This window comes from Rattus norvegicus, chromosome 14 (assembly GCF_021556685.1).
Source record: "Rattus norvegicus strain SHRSP/BbbUtx chromosome 14, alternate assembly SHRSP_T2T, whole genome shotgun sequence".
In the NCBI taxonomy this organism is placed as follows: domain Eukaryota; kingdom Metazoa; phylum Chordata; class Mammalia; order Rodentia; family Muridae; genus Rattus; species Rattus norvegicus.
In genome coordinates, this window is record NC_141547.1 from 20,469,925 (window position 1) to 20,494,016 (window position 24,092).

At 39.8% G+C, this 24,092-nt stretch overlaps 1 long non-coding RNA gene across 12 annotated transcripts; it reads right to left on the reverse strand.

Annotated features, from left to right (window-relative positions):
* Positions 1–1,192: 1,192 nt before the first annotated feature.
* Positions 1,193–23,990, reverse strand: LOC148001268 (uncharacterized). Of its 12 annotated transcripts, XR_015636949.1 has the most exons (9): positions 18,653–19,146; positions 17,988–18,307; positions 14,751–14,830; positions 14,133–14,165; positions 10,784–11,000; positions 10,146–10,268; positions 8,692–8,839; positions 6,842–6,986; positions 1,193–2,485 (listed from the first exon to the last, which is right to left on the reverse strand). It is a non-coding gene; the product is annotated as an uncharacterized LOC148001268 (long non-coding RNA). The 12 variants fall into 12 exon arrangements; XR_015636948.1 differs by lacking the exon at positions 14,133–14,165 and having other exon boundaries at positions 6,842–7,026; positions 18,653–18,809; XR_015636947.1 differs by lacking the exons at positions 14,133–14,165; positions 18,653–19,146 and having other exon boundaries at positions 17,988–18,612.
* Between the last annotated feature and the right edge of the window lie 102 nt (positions 23,991–24,092).

Sequence of the window (24,092 nt, forward strand, 5' to 3'; positions counted from 1 at the left end):
TAAAGTGTTGATTTGTATTCCCCTGATTGATAAGTGTTGAAAAAATTAAAAACTGTTAGCAATTTTAGTAAATATTTTGAAAACTCTCAATTTAGTCCCTTGCCACAATTTTTAAAGTAATATTTTATTAATTATCTTTTAATTTTATACAATATATTCTGATCAATTTTAATTTAATTTTTTGAGATTATAATATATCATTTTCTCGTTTCCTTTCTTGCTTCCACAACCAACTGTATAATCTTCCTCCTTTTTCTACAAATATAGGCTCTTCTTCTGTCAATAATTACACACACACACACACACACACACACACACACACACATACACACACTTGCATGCACACATACAGACATACACACATACACAACACACAGAAAAACACGCCCAATGACACAGAGAGAGATCATAAATACATAAATGCAACCAACTCAAGTCTGTATGTGCTTGTATGAATGTGTTCATGTTTTCAGGGATGGCTCTATGTTATTGAATAACCAGTTTCTAACTGGGTTTTTTTAATGATTTTTTTGTATTCTTTCTATATTCCAGATGTCTACCCTCTGTCAGATGTACCGCTGGTAAAGATGTTGCCCATGCCTCTTCATTCTCACGATGGGGTCCTTTGCTATACAGCCTTTACTGTTTTATGCGGTCCCATTTTATGTGACCCCCACTCTGTTCTCAACTCTTCTGTGGCTCCCATTGGTGCCTGGATGTCCAAGAGTCTGAGAACTCCGTGGCCCTGGCCTTGTGGCAGAGCCCTGAACAAGCTCTGGCTTCCCCAAAACTCGGACAGCACTTTTTCTACCCTGGAGCGGTCCAGCCCGGAGAGGGTGGGATAAAGTCAATAAAACTGCCCATGTTCCACCTCCCCAAGAGTCCATGCCCAGATTCTAATTGGATACAGACCCACAATATCTGTATCTCTTATAATATTTCTGATAACATGTTTTAAAAATTTCACTGAACTTTAGATGTGAGTTGTTTTGTGCATGTATCTATTGTGCCTGTGGTCCATAATTCTGTACTTTGGTTGGTCGTGGTTTTTGGTAATGATTATCCATCTATGGCAAAGGGCAGTTTTCTTGATAAAATATGGGGACTACATGTATCTGTTGATATAAGTTCAAGTGTTTAGAATACATTTAAGGATTATGCAGTTTTAGTATAGTGACTGTAGCTACTCCTCTGAGATCCATGAGTTTACTATCCCTGGTTAGTTGGTTGGCTAGGATTCCAATACCAGTTGCAGTTTCCCTCCTGTTGCGGAAGCCTTAAACCCAATTAAAAAGGTTTGGTGACCAACAAGACATACATATTAATGCTGCACCCTCAAGGTTATCATGTCTAGCTGTTGGTTGTGCTTCATAGGTGTCCTAGCTTTGCAAGCTCATCTGGAAGCACCTTGAGTTATCATAAAATCCAGTCCTCAGAGAGGAGGCATTCTTGTCAGATCAAGCTAAAGAATGCTGAGAGAGGAGAAATATTCTTTCCCAGGGAAATATCCTATGGATTATACAACACAAAGAGATCACCCTGGAAAACACAAAGAAACATTGTGAATTAAACAGTTGTATTTAAACATTTAGGAATCCATCACACACACACACACACACACACACACACACACACACATATATGAAATTATAGAATGAATGACTGATTATTTCTAGAGTAGAACATATCTTTATTTTGAACATTATGTATTAAAAATAACATATGTGTTTTCCATGAATTTGTAAAATAACTATATATGTGTGTATATGTAGCATTACATGTACGTATTAGTCTTAAATTTTTAATATAGAGGTAATAATTTAGTTTGTTTTTACCATTACTTTACTATTTGAGATTGGACAAATCTGACAATAAGAAGATGAAGAGAGTTGAAAGTTTTGTGGGTGTTTGGTGCTTCCACTGTTTCAGTGGGTTCCTACAGGAGGTAGCCTCTTCAAGTTCCATATCCCCCAATGAAAGGAATTACAGGTAAGATATCCTCCTTTGATTCTTGGGTGCCTTTCTTATCCCAGGTCTCTGTCTCATCCTGGAGATGCCCCCACACACCACCTCACCTTCGTCAGTTGTAGATTTCCATTCATTTTCATGGCTATCTGGCCATCTGTCTTGTCCTTCCCCACACCTGATCCTGAACCCACCCATTCTCCTCTCCATTCTTTTCCCTCCCAGGTCCCTCCTTCCATCTACCCCTTATGACTATTTAGCCTCCCCAAATTTATCCTATTTATAAGAACTGTGGGCTTGGGGGATGGAGGAAAGACCGGAAACGGTCAACTAAAATCCAGCCTATCTTGAGACCCATCCCATGGGCAGGCACCAATTCCCAACATTATTAAAAATAGTATGTTATATTTGCAGATAGAAGAAAATGTTGTCCTCAGAGAGGTTCAACCCATCTTAGGATGTGATGGAAAGGAGGATTTGTGTGGAGATTCAAGTTCAGGATAAGCCAGATCTCAGAGTCCTAGGAGAAGAAAGATGTAAAACAAAGTTCATTCTTGAACTGTATTCTTACTGACCGTTGGAAGAGACCATCAAGCCAATCATTTATTAGGCAAAGAAATGCAATTTGGCAGGGTAGAATGAGCTTGTCACAGGTATTAAACACAGTACTACCCAAGCTTTACAAAGCAGTGTCCTTTTATTCTGTGCCATGTTCAGGAATACATAAAGGTGAAGAAATATTTTTTCATGTTTTTTGTTTGCACGATTACATGTATTAGGTCACATTCCACATAGTCCATAGTGTAACAGAATTTTCAACATATTGATATGAGGAAGAAAATATTTGTTATCTTTATCAGTTGCTTTGGAAGTTTACAGTGTTCTTTGGTACGTATAAAACATTGTGCCTTTTCTATGCTGAGGCCAGAGACTGTCTTCCCTTCGACTCACTTAAAGGGAAATTTGGCTATTGTGATTCTGACTTACTTCAAATGTTCAAGAAAGTGAACAAAAATAATCTGTAAGGACTGTACACAAATTCCTCCTTATAACTGGTTAAAGCTGCCTGATGGAATGTCTACTTCCTTAGTCATGTGTCAGTGGAAACAGTCACTTTTTGAGATGTGTTCCTAAGGCTAGAAATCCTCACCAACAGTGTTAGATAAAAAAAGATGAAATTTCTAAAAGGTGTTTGTTTATTTCTTAAACAACTGTGATAGCTTATTTGACTATGGGACATTGTGCAATGGTTGCTTTATACATTCAATAAACAACTTGAAACTTTTAAAGAGATTATTCCAAGTCTCCATGAATTAAAGTTCTCTTCCAGGTAGAGTTGAAAATCTAAACCATTCCATTATGCTTTGTGAGAAGATGCAGTGTTTCCACAGCTCTAACTTCATAGCTCAGTTCCATGGTAATCATATTAAATATTTAGAGAAAGAAGTCAAATGAACTCCCTAAATAACCCTCTATAAATATTTCCTTATCATGTATTTTGAAAAATATGGGTCTAAGGGAATTAATTCAAAGTTATATGCCTCTGTCATGTTCAAAGTTGTCCAAGAACTTGCTCAAGTTCTTCCATACTTGAGCCAAATTTGGGGGTTAGCACTGGGCAGGGGAGGCAGTATGTGCTCACTAGGGACTAGAGGGAACACGAAGCACTTCCCAGCTCCTCATACCTCAATGCTCACTTCTTCAGCCAATGTTTCTCTTACAAATGTTGAAATAGCATATGTGATTTCTCTATTGACAAGAAAACTTAGAAATATATAAATATTTGTAATATTCTGCTATATACAACATAAGGGTATTACTAATATAATTAGCTAATATAATTATACCATGTCACTCAGCTGAAGATATGCAGACTGACAAGATCATTAGTCAGCAATCAATAATTTTCCCTTTTTGTTTTGCACGTACCAAAGAACACTGTAAACTTCCAACGCAACGGATAAAGATAACGAATATTTTCTTCCTCATATCAATATGTTGAAAATTCTGTTACACTATGGACAATATTGAATGTGGCCTAATACATGTAATTCTGCAAACAAAACACAAAAAATATTTCTTCACCTTTGTGTATTCCCCGAACATGGCACAGAATAAAAGGACACTGCTTTGTAAAGCTTGGGTAATACTGTGTTTAATACCTATGACAAGCTCATTCTACCCTGCCAAATTGCATTTCTTTGCCTAGTAAATGATTGGCTTGATGGTCTGTTCCAATGGTCAGTATGAATAGAGTTCAAGAATGAACTTTGTTTTACTTCTTTCTTCTCCCAGGACTCTGAGGTCTGGCTCATTCTCAACTTGAATCTCTGCACAAATCCTCCTTTGCACCATATTCTAAGAAGAAGCCTTATGGTGTACCATCCTAGGCCTATTAACCCAGTAGGCAACCTTCCCCATGATTTCCCCAGATATGCTTCCTTGTTTATGCCTCTGTACAATGGGAACAAGAAAGCTATACAGCACCTTTCTACACATCTCTTAAGGTACTTAACTTTCACTTAGAATATTTTTTGTTTTGAAAAGTTATACTTCCTTTTATTTAAATATTCTCAACTCAGGTTCTTTCAATGGGTATTTATTTACATACATACCCCTTCTTATGACATGCCTACTTTATTCTAAAGATTTCACTCTACATATTACAACTAGTAGTAACATTCAACACATCATTCCCAGAAATGTTACCTATATCCTTTGATATAATATCCAGCCTTCCTATGCCCATTCCTGAAACTTCAAGGAAGTATTTACTAATTCCTATGTACAATACTTGTTTTAATTAATCTTCCCATTAATGCAATACCCTACTCTGGAAAAAGAACCATAAGGAAGCAGTGGCTTTGATTTATAGTTTTAAAGGACACATGGGTCACATTATAACAGAAAAATACTTTTGTTATTCTTACTGTCCTATGGAATTATCTTTTTTTCTTTATGGGTGCAAAGAGACATAGTTTATTGTTTGAACATGCCCTGGTTTTAATTTTTCTACTTTTATCAACCCATAGAACATATGTCACTACATGTGCTTTTAAATTGTCTAAAACTATATTTTATGTATAGCAATACACCATTCATATTAACTAAAACCATTGTTTGTTTTAAATGCAAGGAAATAGTGAAAACTTTAACTGTTTTAGCTCCTGAGCAACTGTCGCAGACACATGGTATTTTTTGTTAATAAGCTGCAAGCCTAAACTGGGCAGGTTCTGAGCTATTCTAACTTTCTAAGCTATCTACATCCCAAACTATAGGTCCCCAAGTTTTTTTGCAGTTTGAGTCTCCCCGTGGCTTGCTCTGCTTCCTGTGTATCCTCATGTATGTCACTTGGTGACCAGTTCCGCCTGAGTCCTCCTGGACCCTCTGCCTCATAGCCATTTCTTCTTTTCACTCCTCATAGTTGTCATCTTTATTTCATTGAAGATAATCCTGTTCCTGCTCCCTGCCCTCCTCCTCCTCTTCCTCCTCCTCTTCCTCCTCCTCTTCCTCTTCTTCTTCCTCCTCCTCCTTCTTCACCAACTCCCTCTCTCCCTTTTTCTCTCCTTCTCTCCCCCCTCATCTCCCCAGGATTCTCCAACTCCAACTAGAAAGACCCACCTATTTTCTTATGCTCAGTCAATTGGCTGATCAGATCTTTATTAACCAATCAGAAGATGATGGTTGATAATATGTACAAATGTTTACAAACCATTAGAAAAAATGTTACACCAATACAGTTGATGCTTCATAAAAATAACAATTCCTAAGTCTAGCCTGTCTTTGCCAGTCAACCCTTTGCTGGTATAGAAATCAGCATTTGATAAAGACAACCATCTTCACACAGGGCAAAAAAGATTATCCTTATACACTCCCTCCAAAAGAGCATTTTTTCATGTAAGTTACATCCCATATTTAAGTTTTCTACAGAAAAAAATACAAAAACACCACCATTAAATAATAGGAATGTCACTAGTACTCTGCCCCCAAGAGGCAATCCCTTGAAAACGTTTATGCAACTAGAATCATTTATTTTGCACTGTCCTGTTATCTGCAAAAACACCCAGGATCCCCTGATGTCATACCACTGAGGACCTCTCCATTAACTGAATGCCATCTTTAATGTGCTGCTGTATCATTGGAGTAAGGAACATTTTATAGCTAAAATGGCTATCCAGTATAAAATACAGAACCTTCAAAGTCTCTACACTGTATAAATAATAAAAAAAAACAACAAAGGTGTGTTTTCACAAAATGGTTTCAAGTTGGAAGCTGTTCACATCAAGAGAGTCCTCCATATAGCTGAATCATTATCTACTGCCATATGATACAGCGCTTGGTGAAGGATCCTTCCTTTATCTCTGTGCTTGAAGATTCTTCTTCCAGTGCTTTTGCCTTTCCTCAGAAAGGCTTCATTCTCTCCACTCTTACTGAAGACATGGGGGACATTGTCCCTGAGATAGTACTGTGCCCCTCTGAAGGCACTGTATAGGTTTTGTCCCAAACACTCTCAGTTAAACTAATGAAATTTTTAAACAAATCACCAGCTGAAATATCCTGGATTACAATTTTGGAAAACTTTTTTCTGAGGATAAGCTTATACACCTCTCAAACCTAAAGGTTTCTGGGTCACTTCTCTCCTCTCCTCTGCTATACAGTATCTCAATTCCTTGATATTCTACTTTTTTGGTCCACACTTGGTGGCTGGTTGCTTTCCTCACATGCCCTTGTTTGATTTCATCAAATACCTGACCTCTCATCTTCCTGAGGATCAATGGTACCTTCAGGGTTATCAATCCCAACTGATCTGTTCAAGGATATCATTTTACAAAAAAAAAATTCTCATTAATTTCTTTTCGCTCTAAAGTATACTTACTTGTATGGGATTACAAATTTTCACAAAGATGCAAATACTCTGGATTTTTGTTATTGGTGGTGATGTTGTTCATGTACTTTTTTGTTTGGTTGCTTATTTTTGAGATTGTCTGTGCTTCTTCAGTTAAGAGTGCAGTCATCTTTTTCTGGATATTCAAATAAAAAATTTCCAAGTCAGTATTTCTCCTGTAAGAGGTAGGGATGTACTTGGTAAGTTTCCTGGATGATCAGGATCAAAGAATGGTTTGTGAACTCTCTGTATCTTACGATTTGCAGTTCTAGAAACTTTATTTACTTAGTGAATTGAAACCTAATATTTTTGCTTAAAACCTCCCTAGCCTGCAACATCACTTAAGCTATTCTGGATGCGTGGCTTACAAGGAAGACAATAAAGAGACAATGGACTATAAAGTCATCGTTTTGTTCTTTCTGTAGCATTGCTGAGTCTTGTCTATCAAGAAGGTGGGTTTTCTGCATTCCCAATTGGCACTATTAGAGAAACTCTGTATCAAACGGTAGAGATCATAGACCCCTTCCTTCTTTCATAGTCACTTGTCTGAAATTAATTTTGGACATTTGGTGGAGTAATGGATTCCTATGTGATCACTAATATCTAGAGTTGTTTCTTCAGATTTCCAAATTAAAAAGTCTGCCTTCCTTTGCCAGTAGCACTCTGTTAGGAACTAGTCCATTGGCAGCCCAGATACCTGTCTCTGCGTAACTCTTTGGACTTCAGATTACACATTGTTAAAATTTATGGAAACCAACAACCTACCAAAATGAAGAGTTGTGGAGCCGAGCCCTAACCGATACATCTACAGCAGACCTCTACTACCCAAGGCTTAGGAACTATTGCTTAAGAGGTTCAGAAGGATTGTTAAGAGCCAGAGGATCCAGAGATTGCTGTGAGAAAATGTCTCCTAGGGATGTTAGGCTACCCCATAAAGACTCATCAGCAAAATTGTATAAACATAAACTTAATAATAAAAACATGAATAGACATGCAAATGCTGAACCTCAGAGGGTTTAACCCTTTTGTGAGGAACAATAGGCTTTCCTTCTTCTTGAGCTTCATGTAATCTGTGAGTTGTATCATGGGTATTCTGAGCTACCTGCCTAATAGCCACTTATAAGTGAGTGCATATCATGTGTATTCTTTGGGACTGAGTTACCTTGCTCAGGATGATATTTTCTAGTTCCTTCCATTTGCCTGGAAATTTCATGAAGTCTTTGTTTTTAATTGCTGAGTAGCATACCACTGTGTAGATGTACCACATTTTCTGTATCCATTCCTCTTTTGAGGGATATTTGGGTTGTTTTCAACTTCTGGCTATTATAAATAAGGCTGCTATGAACATAGTGGAGCATGTGCCCTTGTTTTATGTTAGAGCATATTTTGTATTATATGCCAAGGAGTGGTATCGCTAGGTGCTCAGGTGGTAAATACTATGTCCAATTTTCCGAGGAACCACCAGATTGATTAGTGTGGTTGTATATCAGCTTACAGTCCCATCAGCGATGGAGGAATGTTCCTCTTTCTCCCTATTCTCGCCAATATCTGCTGTAACCTAAGTTTTAATCTTAGCCATTCTGACTGGTATGAGGTGGAATCTCAGGGTCATTTCGATTTAATTTCCCTGCTGACTAAGGATGTTGAACATTTCTTTAGGTACTTCTCAGCCATTACATACTCCTTAGTTGAGAATTCTTTATTTAGATCTGTACCCCATTTTATAATAAGATTATTTAGAGTCTAGCTTCTTTAGTTCTTTGTATATGTTGGAAATTAGCCCTCTATTGGATGTAGGCTAAAGATCTTTTCCAAATCTTTTGACTGACAGTATTCTTTACCTTATATAAGCTTTGCAATTTTATGAAGTCCCATTTGTCCATGTTGATCTTTGAGCATAAACCATTGGTATTGATTTCAGGAAATTTTCTGCTGTGTCCATGTGTTTAAGGCTCTCCCTGACTTTCTGATCTCTTAGATTCAGTGTATCTGGAAATAATCAGAGGAGAGAAAAGATGGAAGGGTCTTGGGCGAAAGAGAGGGGAAGGATTAGTTATGGGAAGAATGGGTGTGATATCCTGAGGGTTAGGAAATTGAACAGAGATATGGAGCAATGGGAGATGGGGAACTGGGGATAGCCACCAGAAAGTCCCAGATGCCAGGAAAATAAGGAGCTTCCAGGACCCAACTGGGATGAGATTAGCTGAAATACCCAACAAAGGGGAGGCAGAACCTGGAGAGACCATATCCAGAGGTTAGGCAAAGCCCCCAATGGAAGGATGGGGCCACCCACTCATCTCCAAAGTTTTAACACAGACTTGTACCTGTCTAAAAGATATAAGGAGACAAACTGTGGAGCACAAACTAAAGGAAAGGCCATTCAGAGACTATTTCAGATGCCAAAAAGTGCTTGTTGATAGCAGCCTGATATAGCTGACACCTGAGAGGCTCTGCTAGAGCCTGACAAATACAAATGTAGATGCTCACAGCAAACAATTGGACTGAGCATGGGAACTCCAAAGGAAGAGTTAGGAAAAGGACTGAAGGAGCTGACCTTCAGACCTCCAGAGCTCCCAGGAAATAAACCACCATCCAAAGAAAACACATGGAGGGACCCATGGCTCCAGCTACAGATGTAGCAGACGATGGTCTTATCTGGAATCAATGGGAGGGGAGGCCCTTGGTCCCAGTGTAAGGGGATGTCATGGCAGGGAGTAAGGAGGGTGTGTGTGGATGGGTTGGGGAACACCATCATAGAAGAAAGGGAAAGGGTGACAGATAGGGGGTTTTGGGACATGAAACCAGGAAAGGGGACAACATTTGAAATATAAATAAATACAATATCCAATAAAAATTATTTAAAAATGAACTATAGGCAACTAAGGAATGCTGAGACTGGGAGAAATAGGCTTCTCCAGAGAAGAGAGCAGTAATTAGTTATCTAATATAAAATAGTTGGCACTGAAAAATCACATATAGGTAGCATACAGACTGTGCAGGTTGTATTTGCATATTTAGGAACACAAACAGAAATAGGAATATATGCAAATATCTATTCAACAACAATTAATGATAAAGTGGCCATGAATTTGGAAAAATATGGGCCATACATTTTAGTGTTTGAAGGGAGGAAGGGGAAGGAAGAAATGATGCAATTTTATTAAAATGTTAAAGCAATTTTAAAAAGTGCTACAGAAGCCAGCTAGCCAGAAAAATGTGGTGATTCATGTCTGTGATCTCTGTACACACACAGGATGAGGTAGGAGGTTTGAAACTTAAGGTTCATCTGGTCTACCCAGTAAGATAGTTGCAGCTTATCTCCATCATGTCTCCCAGATGCCTGGCTGCTGTCTTACTGAGCTGCAGTGCCTTCGGGCTGTGAAGCCTTGGGGGCTGTCTGCACCCAAGGATGCAGACCCTGGAAAACAACAGCATTCAGGGTACATCAGCTGTGGAGCCTTGCTAAACTAGGGAAGAGTTGAAAATTTAACAAAACAGTTTTACATTCTTTTCCATTATGATTTGTCACATTTGATATATTATGTGTTCTTCATCAGCTTTACCCAAGCTAATACTTTCATGATAGCATTCCTTATTCGGTGTCCATTATTAACAATGCAGTAACTGTCACTGCTTAAATGGTGTTTACATATTAACTCTTTTTTCATGGATGTAGCGAAAGTTATCAATGGTATTCAAGAGAGTAGGGCTCCCTAAGCACCTCCCCCATTATTTTTAGGATCTAGGATGGAAACTGTGAGGGAGATGCTCAGTATTGGGGGCCAAATTGGGACAGGGACTCCTCAGCAGCTGAGGGCCTCTCTCTTGCTCATGTCCTTGATGGGTAGGTGGAACAAGGCTTCTTATTCCTTGGAGGCCATGTTTGCCATGAGGTCTACCACCTGGTTGTTGTAGCCATATTCATTGTCATACCTGGAAATGAGCTTTATAAAGTTGTCATTGAGAGAAATGCCAGCCATCAAAGGTGGAAGAGTAGGAGTCACTGTTGAAGTCACAGTAGACTATCTGGTCCTCAGTGTAGCACAGGATGCCCTTCAGTGAACCCCCAGATTCCTGTTTCACCACATTCTCGATGTCATCATACTTGGCAGGTTCCTCCAGGCGGCATGTCAGATCCACAGTGGATACACTGCGGTCAGGAACACAGAAATCAGTACCAGTGAACTTTTGTTCAGCTCCAGGATGACCTTGCCCACAGCCTTGGCAGCAGCAATGGATTCAGGGATAATGTTCCGGGCTGCCCCATGGCCATCATACACACCTTTCCAGAGGGGGCATCTATAGAAGATATTAACTCTTTTAGTCTATTTTTGGTTCACCACAGGTATATTAAAATATAAAATACATAACAAAGCAAAAGTTTAATATAGATTTACAACTAGAAATATAGATTTAAAGTTTATAATAGATTATAAAGAAATTTACCACAAAGCAATTTATTGCTATACACATAAATTTTCCATGTATTAGAAATGAAAGGAAATTTGTGAAGTAAGGAAAGCACTATGCCTGTTTGTTTTTAGAAGTAAATTAAATGTTGCTTGGATATTTGAAACATTTTTAGATTATAATTAATTTTTTCCCTACTCCCTCTGTCTCTCCAACATCTCCCATTTATTTCATTCCTATTTTATCTTAAGTTCATGGGTTCTTCAAAAATAATGTTACACATCTATGTATGTACAAATACAGAAGAACAGCCTACATAAGTCTCCATGATATTACTTGTGTGTAAATATTTTCAGAGCTGGTTGCTTGGTATTAGATAACCAGTTGTTGTGCTCTTCCCCAGAGAAGATGATTTCTCCCAATCTCAGCATTCCTTAGTTGTAGATCTTTGTATAAGTTTGAGGTCTCCTAACCTTCCCTACTCCACGATAACATGTCTATTGGTGCCTTTCTTTTTCAGGTCATATATAGATAGCTATATTGGTGAGACTTTATGAATAGTCTATCTGACATTTCTGGGAGACATGGTCATCCAGCAAACACCCTGTTCATTTGATGTTTCTAACCCTTCTTTCACAATGGCCCTTGATCCAAAGTTCAAAATTTGTGTTACTATTGTATTGGGGTCAATGGCCTCCACAACTCTGCACTTTGATCAAATTTGGCTTCCTTTAATGGTTCCAATCTGTTGCAAAGACAAGTTTACCCAATGAAGGGTGAGCACTACACTTACCTGTAGGTATAAGGGCAAATATTTAGAACATAGTTTAGGTGTTATACTGGTTTAGTAAGATGGCAGTTGTGGGTTCTCCACCAAGATCTGTAAGGTGGGTATCCAGCAACAAGCATATTCTTGTTGGTTGAGCCTTAACTTGAACTAAGAAGCTGTTTGTTGGTTAACCACAAAATATGTGTACCACTATTGTACTCTTATGGTTATTGCACCCTGCTGGTCATTGTTGCTATTTATAGGTATCGTATCAGTGTGCGATTATTCTTGATTTTCTCCTTTGGAAAGAACCTTGTATGGTACCTTCTAGTACCATGAAAAAAATTGTCAGAGAATTCTATACTGCGTAAAGTAGAGCACATTTATCATTTTTCAGAACTGAAAGATTTTATTTTGTTCTCATAACTATTGTCATCATAGGTAGAAAAAAAGCAAGTGATTATGCAAGATGGCAAAGATGAATTCATTATGAAAAATACAGCAGTTAAATAACTTCTTAAGATGGTGACATATGCCTTCAGGTCTCCATCTGCACCCTGGAGTTAAAAATCTATGGTAAAATTCTCCATACCCAAAGCCTGCCTGGAGAGAGCTGGTCTCTAAGGAGTACTGTCACTCCTAAGTTTACAAGTGAGACCAACACTTTTGCTCCAATAACTGACCAAAGAGGCACCCATAGGAAGAACATCAATATCAACCAACCAGACCTCCCAAAGCTCCCAGGAACTAAACTACCATTAAAAATACACATGGGGGTACCCATGGATCCAGTCACATATGCAGTAGCAGATGGCCTTTTAGACATCAATGGGAGGATAGGCCCTTTGTCCTGTGAAGGCTAGATTACCCAGTGTAGGGGAACTCCAGGGCGGAATTGTAGGAGTGAGTAGGTTGGTAGGGGAGCACTTCATAGATGCAGGTGTAGGAGGGATTGGATAGGGGCTTTCAGGAGAGGAAACTGGAGGGGAAACAGGGAAAAGGTATAGCATTTGAAATGTAAATAAATAAAATAGCCAATTAAATAAAAGATGGTAGCATAATAAAGTTCCTACATTTCGTGTTGTGGCTAAGTAACGGGGGAAGCCAGGACCCAAAACCTCTAATTTCATTGGAATTTATTCTCTCAACCTCATCTTTCTTTGCTTCCTTTATTCCTTCCTTCTTTCCCTTCCTTCCTTTTTCTTTCTTTCTTTTCCTCCCTCCCTTCTCCTTGTGTCTGTCTGTCTTTCTTTCTTTCTCTCTGTCTTTCTTTCTTTCTTTCTTTCTTTCTTTCTTTCTTTCTTTCTTTCTTTCTTTCTTTCTTTCTTTCTTCCTTTCAACAGAGTGTATTTCCTGCCAAGATCACAGATATAGGACTGACTATACAGACCTTCAACACATTTGTTAGATATGCTGTTTACATTTCCTTCATACCTGAGACATTTATATACCTGAGATAATGTCTAGAAGAGACCTTTGCTAGAGGTTAGAAGAGAGGAATTTTAAGGTGAATTCTGACTTCATTCTTTACAGACCCTACTGTCTGCATTTTTGAATGCCTCTTTGCTTATATTATTTTGGCTACAGGGCCAATCCCTGTTGGGGAAAGATTTGAAAGTCTGGAGTTGCATTTTAAAGGTCAATGTTAAAGAGTAAGGACATTATAGAAGTATAGTTTGATAGAACAAAAGGCCAAAAATGAATTCTATTTTGTTTTTGAGTCTTAAGAATAAAAAGTCTTAGTATTTGACATGCCAAATATTTGAAAATCCTTTCTGTTTGTGCCAACAACACAAAACCAAGCACAAAACTTTGACTTTGGGGAGAAAAGAAAAGTGGAAAATAATGTAACTATATAAAAAATAAAAGACCTAGAAATAAATCAATATAGTTTCCAAAAATATACCTTTGCTAAGACCCTGCAGTGTTATTAAATTTAGGAAGGAAATGAGAGTATTTACAATTAATTATAATTAAGAATTCCAGGACAAAGTTCAGATCTCCTGACATGGCAATAGAATATGCAAGACATTTTTTATTTGCCTTTTCTAGGAGAGACCAAGAAAAAAATAATAGTAGATCATAAGTATTTCTGGGAAATACCTTACTAAATTCCTTCTTGTGAGTGTTGTTAATCTATAACACAGAGAGAAAGGAGAAATGAGAACTGTTTGGCAAGTATACCTCACTCCTGACCTTGCTATTTATCAATAAATTCCCTTGGAAAGACTTCAGTTCCTTGACAAGGTCTGTGGATGCTCTCATCCACAAGTGTCTAACATTACCCAACTCCAGCCTTACTCAGAGATATTGAGTCCTGATTTGATGTCTGACTAACCTAAGAGGGTGATTTCTGCCTTAGAATTAGAAAAAACAAAACAAACAAAAACAAAGACAAATCAAACAAACAAAACATCATTTTTTTTAAATACAGGAGCAAAATTCTACGGTTATATTGTCTCTTACCATTACTAAGAAAATGAAGTTTTGAACTCAGGAAACAAATCTGAAAATTTCTTATCTGTAATATATATAAAATTATGTCTTTCTTTTCTACAGATGACATTTTATGTTATAAATTTCAAACTAATAAGTTCATATGGTATGGATGGGAGGAGACTTCTTATCTTATAGGGATTAGATTGTATTAACTAGACTTTTATTTTACACAAAAACAAAATTTGGGATCAAGTTCCAAGGACTATGTAGTGAGGTTCTTACAATTAGAAACATCCGAACAATTCCCAGTGGTTGTGGAATAACAACAGAAAAGTCATTGTAGTAGTTTTCCTTGCCTGGATCTGGTGACAAAGTGAATTACAGATTTTTAAATAAGATTTATTCCGTTGCATGGCTCAGTAACATTGCATTTATTTAGCTCCTTTTCCTAATGTTTGAAATGGTGTTAACTGAATAACCAAGTTAAAACTTAAAGACTATAATTATACTATAATAATGAAAATATACTAAAACTTAAATAATGATTATATTATATTGTTTGGGTAAAAATGTCAAAAAATAAATCTATTTCAGTATAGGTACTAGCCTTTCAGGCCTAATAAGGTTTTTCATAACAGTATATTCTCTAATAAGGAATGCTAGAGGGATCCTAGGTGTTACTGTGGTATGGGAGGCTAATATAACTTATACACACATTATTCCATTCATGTGCAATTCAGTTTAGTAGTCAGTACACAAAATATTTGCTTTTGTTTTTGTGAACTTTGTAAAGTTTTGAAAAGGTCTTGAGTCCACTCTGAGAATGGTTGAGACAAATTTGTGTTTTGTTACTTTGCAGCTGCAGGACTTTAACAACTGACCTAAGGCAACCAGACTTTTCTGAAAATTGCTTTAATCTAACAACTGTATAGTGTGCCACTCAATAAACCAAGCTTGTGAGGAAGACAGCATTCTAGCATCACCTGTGTCGGGTTCATTAAAGGATATTTTGGAATTCTTTGAAGGATTCTCTAATAGTATATGGTGGTTTGAATGGACCCCATTACATTTAGATATGTGAATTCTCGATCACGATAAAATAGACTACTTGAGAGGCATTCCAAGGTGTGACCTTTGGGGACTATATGTGGCCTTTTAGAAGGAAATGTCCTAGGGATGTAGTTTGGAGATTAAAAAACCAGAAACTAGGCCCAATGTCTCTCTTTTCCTTTTGTCTGAGGATCTGGAGGTAGAAGTTTCATCTACTTCTCCATCCCCATGTCTGTCTGCATGCTGGCATGCTTTCTTGCATAACAGCAATGGATGCAACCTCTGAAACTCTAAGTCAGTCCCACTTAAATGCTTTCCTTTATAACAGTTGCCATGGTCATGGTCTCTTTCCAGCAATAGAACATAGGACATAGTTTGGGACATATGATTAGGACATAGTTTTAATGTGTAAATTAAAGCAAGATTGTAGAGGCATAGTCTAATTTTTATAAATCTTGTCTTTTGTTAACACTTAATAAAATAATAAGGAATTTTGCTGGCTGTGACTTACACTCTTTGTTCATACCATTATGTGTATAATTTCATAGGTTTTAGTGTCCAGTACCAGGCATGCCTGTATTGAACTCTTAAGGTTACCATACAATTAAAGACTTTAACAAGAGATATTCACTTACTAAATGATAGTAAAATATAATAGAAAATGGAGTTCCTCTAAAAAGTAGAAATCACTATATAGTTGTATAGTTATAGAGGACCAGAATTTAGATTAGCTACGTATAAGGTTTCTGATCTTCAGAGTTTACTTCTGAGCCCCAGAGCCTAGACACTGTAGGCTCTAAGATCTGGGGGAGTAATTAGATATGGGAATCATACCTGAGTCTCAGTACTTGGAGATAGAAACACTAAAAGGATTAGAATGATACTACAAATTTGTCTTATTGCCTTTGGTTTCCTTTTGGTTGCATGATCTCAGGACAGTCAGAATTGGTGGAAACCAAGGCTTTCCCGAGGCCCTGATGTTTGGAGAAGGAACTAGTTCCTTGTTTAAAACCAGGATATGCTTAATGTGGCCAGCCATGGCCTGGGGCTCAGGCCTTGAGGGAGCTTCAGTTTGGAATCCTGAGATCTAGGCTCCCCACCCAAAGGGCTATGGTTAGCAGTTCGCAGGCTACCCAGTGTGAGCAGGCTATGACGCATATGAAATGACGCAAATGAGATATCCTGTGTTCCCTTTCTGCAACATTTCTTAACTTGCTTCTTAGAACTATTTACAGGAAGCAAAGAGCAAAGTGATGTTTTATAGTACTTTGGGCATTTTTTCATGTTAGGAATACAACAAGATCAATTTCTTCTAACATCAGTGGACAAAGTTATAAGAGCAAAAAGCAGTTGGTAAAAGTTCAGGATCAAACATGACAACCAAGAGTTTCTCCTAGTACCAAAAAGTCTAAAGTTTTTTAGTTATAGGACAGTCATTGCTAAAGTTCAAACATAAGGCTAATTTGACTAGTGTCTGCACAATTTTTTTTGATAGCTCATGACTAGAAGCCTCACCATTTAATTAAATTGAAGAAATTAAATTAGAAAAAAATTGTATTTTATTCAGATGAAGAAAGGAAATTGACCATTTTGAAATAAATACAGTGTTTTAAAACAAAGAGCTGCCAAATAAAAGAAAATATGTTCTGGCATTTTATCTGACTTCAGAGAGTATAAATAATCTAATATTGGCCCTTTGTTCCTTGTGCTGAGGTGGGGCTGTGAATCACAAGTGAATGCCACATACTATTACAGAATTATATAAAGAAAGAACTGATCATAGGAACATTCATGTACTTTTTCCTCTTCATATATCCAGTTCACAGTAAAATATGTCTTGTCTGATTATTGAAATATATTATTATTTCATAATAATGAATCATCCAGTTTCCAAAAGGAAATGAACAATTAATTTGAGTTAGTTAACTAACTCCTCAATGGAGGAAAGTTGCATATGATTTGACTCAAATTAAAGAACATTTTGAAAGAAGTAAATCTACAGAGAATCTAAGTATCATTGCCTCTAGGCATGCAGGAGTGGGTAGGCAGTCTTTGTGGGTTGAGGGAAAGGAATTTTTACAATGCTGAAACCATTGTGGTAACTTCTATAATAGTGGATTTGTGACATTGTGGATTTGTTATTATCCATAAAATTTAACATCAATTAGAAGTCTTTCAATTTTCAATTTTCCTTTCATTCCCCTCTTCTTCTACTAAGTAATTCTAATTTTAGAATTTTGATATCAAGTCTCCTATTTGGTCTCACCAGTTGTCCTAACTGACTGGTACTGTTGTATCAGAACCATCAACCACACAGCGCCCACTCAATTTTTAACAAAAGCAATTAACCTGTTTGTCACGCAGTGTCCAAAAACTAAAACCAAGAAAATTATTAGTAATGGCCCAGCCATATAGCAGAGAGTAGGGTAGTCATCCAGGGAGACCGAGTGATCCAAGACTCAAACCAACCTTGTTAAGTGTCTCTATCTTTTTGTGTGAGTCAAGCCTATTCCCACACCTATCCCGATGGAACCCAGGGCAAACATGCTGAGTGTCCCTCTAGGTCCCAGCTCTCAGCCTCAACAGCTAGTTGAGGCTGGTGAGGCCTGAGAATTGACGGCTGTCAGGGTGGTCAGCAGCACCAGGTATGGTCCTTTCCAGTGAGGCTCGAGTATCTGGGTTCGGTGTCATCATATGTAGCCGAGTCTCCGACCTGGAACTGATGAGATGTCTCAGGGGTCCCCAGCTGTGAGCAGATTTCTTTCTGTATCACCTGTAGGTCTTTTAGCCTGGCATATAAATCATTATTACTATGACATGTTGGTTCAGTAACATCATCTAATACAGTCAGAGGAGCTGAGGCCCCATGTAACACCTCAAAGGGGGTTAGGCTGAATCTGGAAGTGGTTTTTCTTGCTCTGAAGAGAGCAAGAGGGAAGGAGTACCACCCAGTCTTCGCCAGTCTCCATGGTCAATTTGGTCAGGGTCTCTTTTAGAGTTTTATCTATTTACTCTACCTGTCCTGAACTTTGAGGTCTGTAGATACAATGTAATTTCCAATCGACCTCTAAATACTTGGCCACACCCTGGCTTACCTTGGTAATGAAAGTAGGGCCATTTTCTGACCAGATTACCTTGGGAACTCCAGTCCTGGGGAAGATTTCTTCCAGTATCTTCTTGATGACTACTGAGGCCATCTCTTGCTTGGTGAGGAAAGCTTCTATCTATTCCTGAAAAGGTATCTACAAGCACTAGGAGATACTTGTGATCATATTTTCCTGGCTTTATCTCAGTGAAGTTCACTTCGACTTTTCACTAAACTCTCTAGGTCTCTTTGCCCTGTTTGCTTGCTAAGCATTCACTTACTGACATACCTTACATTTTTTACTGCCTCTCTGGCTAAAATCTTAAAGTCTATTATATATACCTTAACTACTTGGACAAACTTTTTATGTCCTAAATGAGTCCCTTTCTGTATTTGGCAAAGTGAGTCTTTTCTTTGTTCTCTGGGGAGTATAGCTTTCCCCTCAAGTGTGCCATTGTCTTTTTATCTTTTAAGCAATTTGGGCCTTTTCTTCTATTGTATTTTCTAAGTGGGGCCATCCCTTTAGTCCGATCCCAGTTCCCCATGGCTGTCTCTTGTAGGCCAGTAACCAGAATAGACTCCTGTATAGCCATTTTATAAGCCACTTAATCTGCTTTGTTACTGCCCCATGTCACTGAATCTCTTTCTTCCTGATATCCTGGGCAATGAATAGTAGTCACAGTTGGTGGCTTCATCAGGGCATCCAAGAGATGGCAAAGACATCTGCGGCGCTGACGTGCTGGGGGGTTGGGGTTTAGCCATTCCAGATGACATTGTGTTGTCCTCCACGGCAGCACCCACTTATCTCTGACCTTCATGAAGAGAACTGTTCCCGTCTGTGGACAAGGTCCTCGGCTTTCAGCAGGGGTCAATCAGCCATTCTCAGAGGTCTTTTCTCCACCCAATGGCTTCTGCCAGTGCTTGACACTCATGTTGCAGTGGCTCCAGGTCAGGATTGGGCAGCAAGGTGACCAGATTGTCCCCAACTAGTGGAGAATCTAGTCCATGGCAGCTGACCCGTGGTCCCATTTTTGGGACGTTCTATTCAAAGGCAAAACATCAGCCACTCTATCACAGTTTAAATCCTGGATTGGGTGATAATTGTCAGTGCCCAGCAGGCAGGAACGTTGTGTTCCAGGCAGATCGGCACTAAGCCACACATCTCCCAGCATCAGGTACTGGTGCACTGAGACAGGTCTTAAGCTCCACATACACAGTCTGCAGATATGCATACACATAGCCCCACCCAGCTATTTCAGTCCACACAAGCCATTTTGGAGAGCAAATTTCTCATGAGCAAGGGATAGGAGCAGTCAGGGATGACCATGAACTAGTGGGTTACCTGGCCCACGCCAAGGTCCACTGTTCTTCGGGCAGTCCATAAGTATTGTTTGTTGCCAGTAGCCCCCTGTACCCAAGGTCTTTGGATATTGGCCCACTGGGGCATAGGAGCACAGAGCAATGGGTCCCTGTATCCACAAAACAACTGAGCGGGCTTCCCTTCTATCTCTGCTCATAGCCAGCACTCTAGGACCAAGAAGCTCTCCAGTGGCTACTCTTGTTCTTTCTGGGGCAGTCCCTGATGCAGTGTCTTTTTTTTTTTTTTTGCATTAGGCACACCAATCTTTAGCCAGGAATTCTCTCCTGTTGCCAGGTACTGTCTTCCTAGGTTCCTTAACTACTGTGGCCAGTATATGTTCCTCTTTTGTCTTTTATCTCTCTTTAGCTCTCTAACTTCCTCTTCTTTTTGTCTCTTCTTCCCTAGCTTCCTGCTCTTTTTACCTCTTTTTTTTCTTTCAACCTTATTTTCTCTGTAACTTATACTAACTCTCAGCAACTTAGCTTAACCCTTTAAATTTCTGTAACTTTCTATTCATATCCTTTCCTTATCTTAACCAGATTGGTGGGGGATTTTCCAGCCCCTCGGAGACCCACTCTTGGAACCTGGGGGCAGACCCGGAGCACTCCCTTCCTTCAGGGGTATTGAAGTCAACAGTCAGGAGTGAGGGCCTTCCATCCATGTCTGGAACATTCTTTCTGGCCTCTAGTAGGATTCTGTCTTTCCTCAGTGGTAAAGAAGACCTGTAACAGTTACTAACAAGCATCTCATGTGGGATGGTGAGAAAACAAGAAGGGAATCTAGAGAATAGAGGTCCACTGAAGAGGACAAATAGCATTTCGTCACACAGCTAAACCAGGAGGCCTTTTTTGGACAAAAAGGCCATTGTAAAAATAAGCACAAGCTTTGTCTATGAAACAGCAAGGCGAGCGGAGGGGCAGCCTATCTGTTACGGGCTGTCTCTCTGGACTTAGATTTTCCCTTAAGGAGTACCTCTCTTCAGTGTCAGCTTTGTGGCTTTGCCTCTCAAGAGAACCAGCCTCCAAATGACACTAGGCTTCTAGTAACAACTAATAACAAAAGGATGGAGAGATGGTTAGAACCTGGGTGCTAGATACTAAGCAGCTGACAAAAGAATTGTAACCAGTTCACCTGGGGCTTCCTGTCTCTTACATCTAATAAAGAGATTGTTAATACTATAGTACCAACCTTTAAAAAAAGAGAAAACTATAGCTCTCTCCGTGTCTCTGAATACCAGGACTGCAGTAGTAGTCCTTCACCAAGCTGTCTCACTGGGCTAAAGGCCCATGGAAAAGAAAACATTAATCCTGACCTTGGCCACAGCCAAAGCCTGAATTCTAAATTTTGGCTGGCAAAACAAAGTTCTTCACAGTTTGTTGTAGATTCTTTTTGAAACTAATTTAGGGGCTTCTCTGCCCCCCAACCTGGGGCATCTCTCCTTGGGGAGGAGTCTCTAGAGAGAAAGATAAAACTCCCCGGCAGAAAACAATTTTTCTCAAGCAAATTATTTTTAACTTTTAACTTAAGCACCAAGGGATCCAAGTAAAACTCTTTGACGAACAAAGCAAACAGTTTCATGACTTCAAACACAGTCGTCAGTCCAAGATTTCAACCACAGTTGTCTGTCCAAAGTCCAAAAATGAAACAAAAGCCAAAAAGACACTCGACAATACCACAGAAAACAAACCAGACAAACAAGATCAAGACAAAGTATCCTATAACCAATTTCCACAGATGCCTGGTACCTTCAGTACCTGGCCCAAACTGCAGCTTAACCTTAGCTGCCTCTGGGATGAGACGGACCATCTGATTCTACCTCCCAACAGGATTCCAGAGTGTCCTCTTGCTCTCACGTCCGTCCGATGGTCCACCGTCAAAGACAAAGGGGTTGTCACAGTCTGCCCCATGGCAAAGAAAAAGGACACCAAACACAGAAACAGAACACAGATAATAGACACTAGCACGTTTAGACACGCTCGCCCACATTTGGACTTATACAGCAAGCCAAACGCTACCTAAGATGGGGTGGGATTCAGCGTCCACTCCCTCCTGGGTAGAAGGAGCCCTCCGTATCCTTGGTTCCAGAAAACCACAGTTAGGACCTCCTGACTGCCCACAGTCCGGCTCTCCCGACCGCTCTTCGCCCGTGGAACGTCTTCCACGGCCGCAACTTGCAGGACTGGGGCATCCCCCCTTCCGCGGCCAGAGGATCCTCACGGACTGCAAAAGCAGCTGCACAAAGTGGGATTCCACTTCCACTCTCTAAGTACTGACCAGAGTGAGACTCCACGTCCACTCTCTAAGCACTGACCAGAGTGAGATTCCACTTCCACTCTCTAAGCACTGACCAGAGTGAGATTCCACTTCCACTCTCTAAGCGCTGACCAGAGTGAGATTCCAGACCGGTACCAACACACATATACGCACACATACACACGGCGGAACCAAAACAGAGACAGACACAGACTGACAAATGCGGCACCGCTCACACAGAAACACTCAGACGAACATCCAACTCACCTCCAAGGGGTCTTCGGAGTCTGGGGTGGTCGCAAAGATCCCGGATGAGCCCCCAAATGAAAGAACCTAGCTCGAGTCTCAGGATGGTGCGCCCCAGGAAACACCGATCGCTGACGAGCCCCCAAATGAAAGATCCCCGAAGAGAGACCCTTACTCAAGTCTTGGGAAATCGCGGACCCCAGACACAGAGAGACCATTTTGGATGTAATAAGCAAAGGCGAGGTTTATTACGGAGATCTATTACGGGGATCTCCGGGTCAACAAGTATCCCACTCAGGAGACAGAGGTGTCGACCCCGAAGCTCAAAAGTCAGGGGTTTGTATAGGGAAGGCTAGGGGGTTTGGCGCGGTTACACACAATTAGCTAATTTCTGGCGTGTCTATAAGTGATTGGCTCATTAAAACATGGCAGTGAGATTACAGCACAGCAGGAGAGTATGTGTTGACTGGAGCATACAGGATTTTAGAAGCTAGGGGCGAATCAGGGTTTGAAGGACATCTGGTTAAGGTGTGACTCTGAGTAAGCTGGGGGAGGTGCCCTTCTGCCAGATGGTTTGAGTCAGTCCTGATAACTTGGGTTGGTTCCTGAATTCCTTTTCTTTATCTTTATGGTCTGTTAGTCCTAGTGGCAGGGCGGGGCTGCCTGGACTTGCTTTTCACAGTGTTTAGCCCTGAGTCTGTGAATTTTGAAACTTATTCTTTTAATTTTATATTTTTAAACCTTAAATCTGTATAATTTTCCTTTCAACTCCTCCTTCCCAACCAGAATCTTCCCATTGTCAAAGTCACAAGTAACACAAAACAAAGACCTAAGACACACAGACAAAGACCACTCTGGAAATACAGTCAGCTGGAAAGGCTGGTCTTTTCTCCAATCCATGAGAATCAATGAATCCTCACCAGCACATAGACGGGAATCTCCCACTTGTCCCTGGGGTCCCTTCTCACCTCCTGGGATGTCTCCCAGGGCAGCGCTTTCGGTGAGCCCCTGGCACATCTACCCTCACATTCGCGTCTCTCCTGAGACATGAGCCTCCCTCTCAGCCCGAAATGGGAGCAACTGCAAAACCAGAACTCCAGAACTCACGAGCAAATAGAGACCCAGAGTAGCAAATACAGACCCAGAGTTTAGCCGGCACAAAACACAAAGACACAAAGACACAGACACTATTTCCTGAATTGGAACCACCTTGGATCCTTTTTCTTACAATAAGTCATTTCAACACTTTCCAACCTTGTCCCAAGTATAGGAGCTAAGTTCTGGTCCTTCAATAATAATCCCAGGACAAGATTCTGACACAAAGACAAAAAAATTTTAACGAGATCCTTTTTCTTAACTCTTACTCCCCTTTCCCTGAGAGAAGCCTTAAGGTCTTTGATAAAGACTGCTTCCTTAGACATTTTTTGCCCATTCTCAATTAGACAGAAACCTCTTACCTGCTACGTCTTTCTCTCATGAGCGGTGAGAGCACGCAGCCAAGGAACACCAGATCGATGCAGCTACATTCACGTTATCTGCATCGGTTACTGGACAAATACCCCGGGTCCTCAACTTCTTTTTTTGTCCGGTGAGAGTCCATACCTCAGGCCCCAGGTTGGGCGCCACTTGC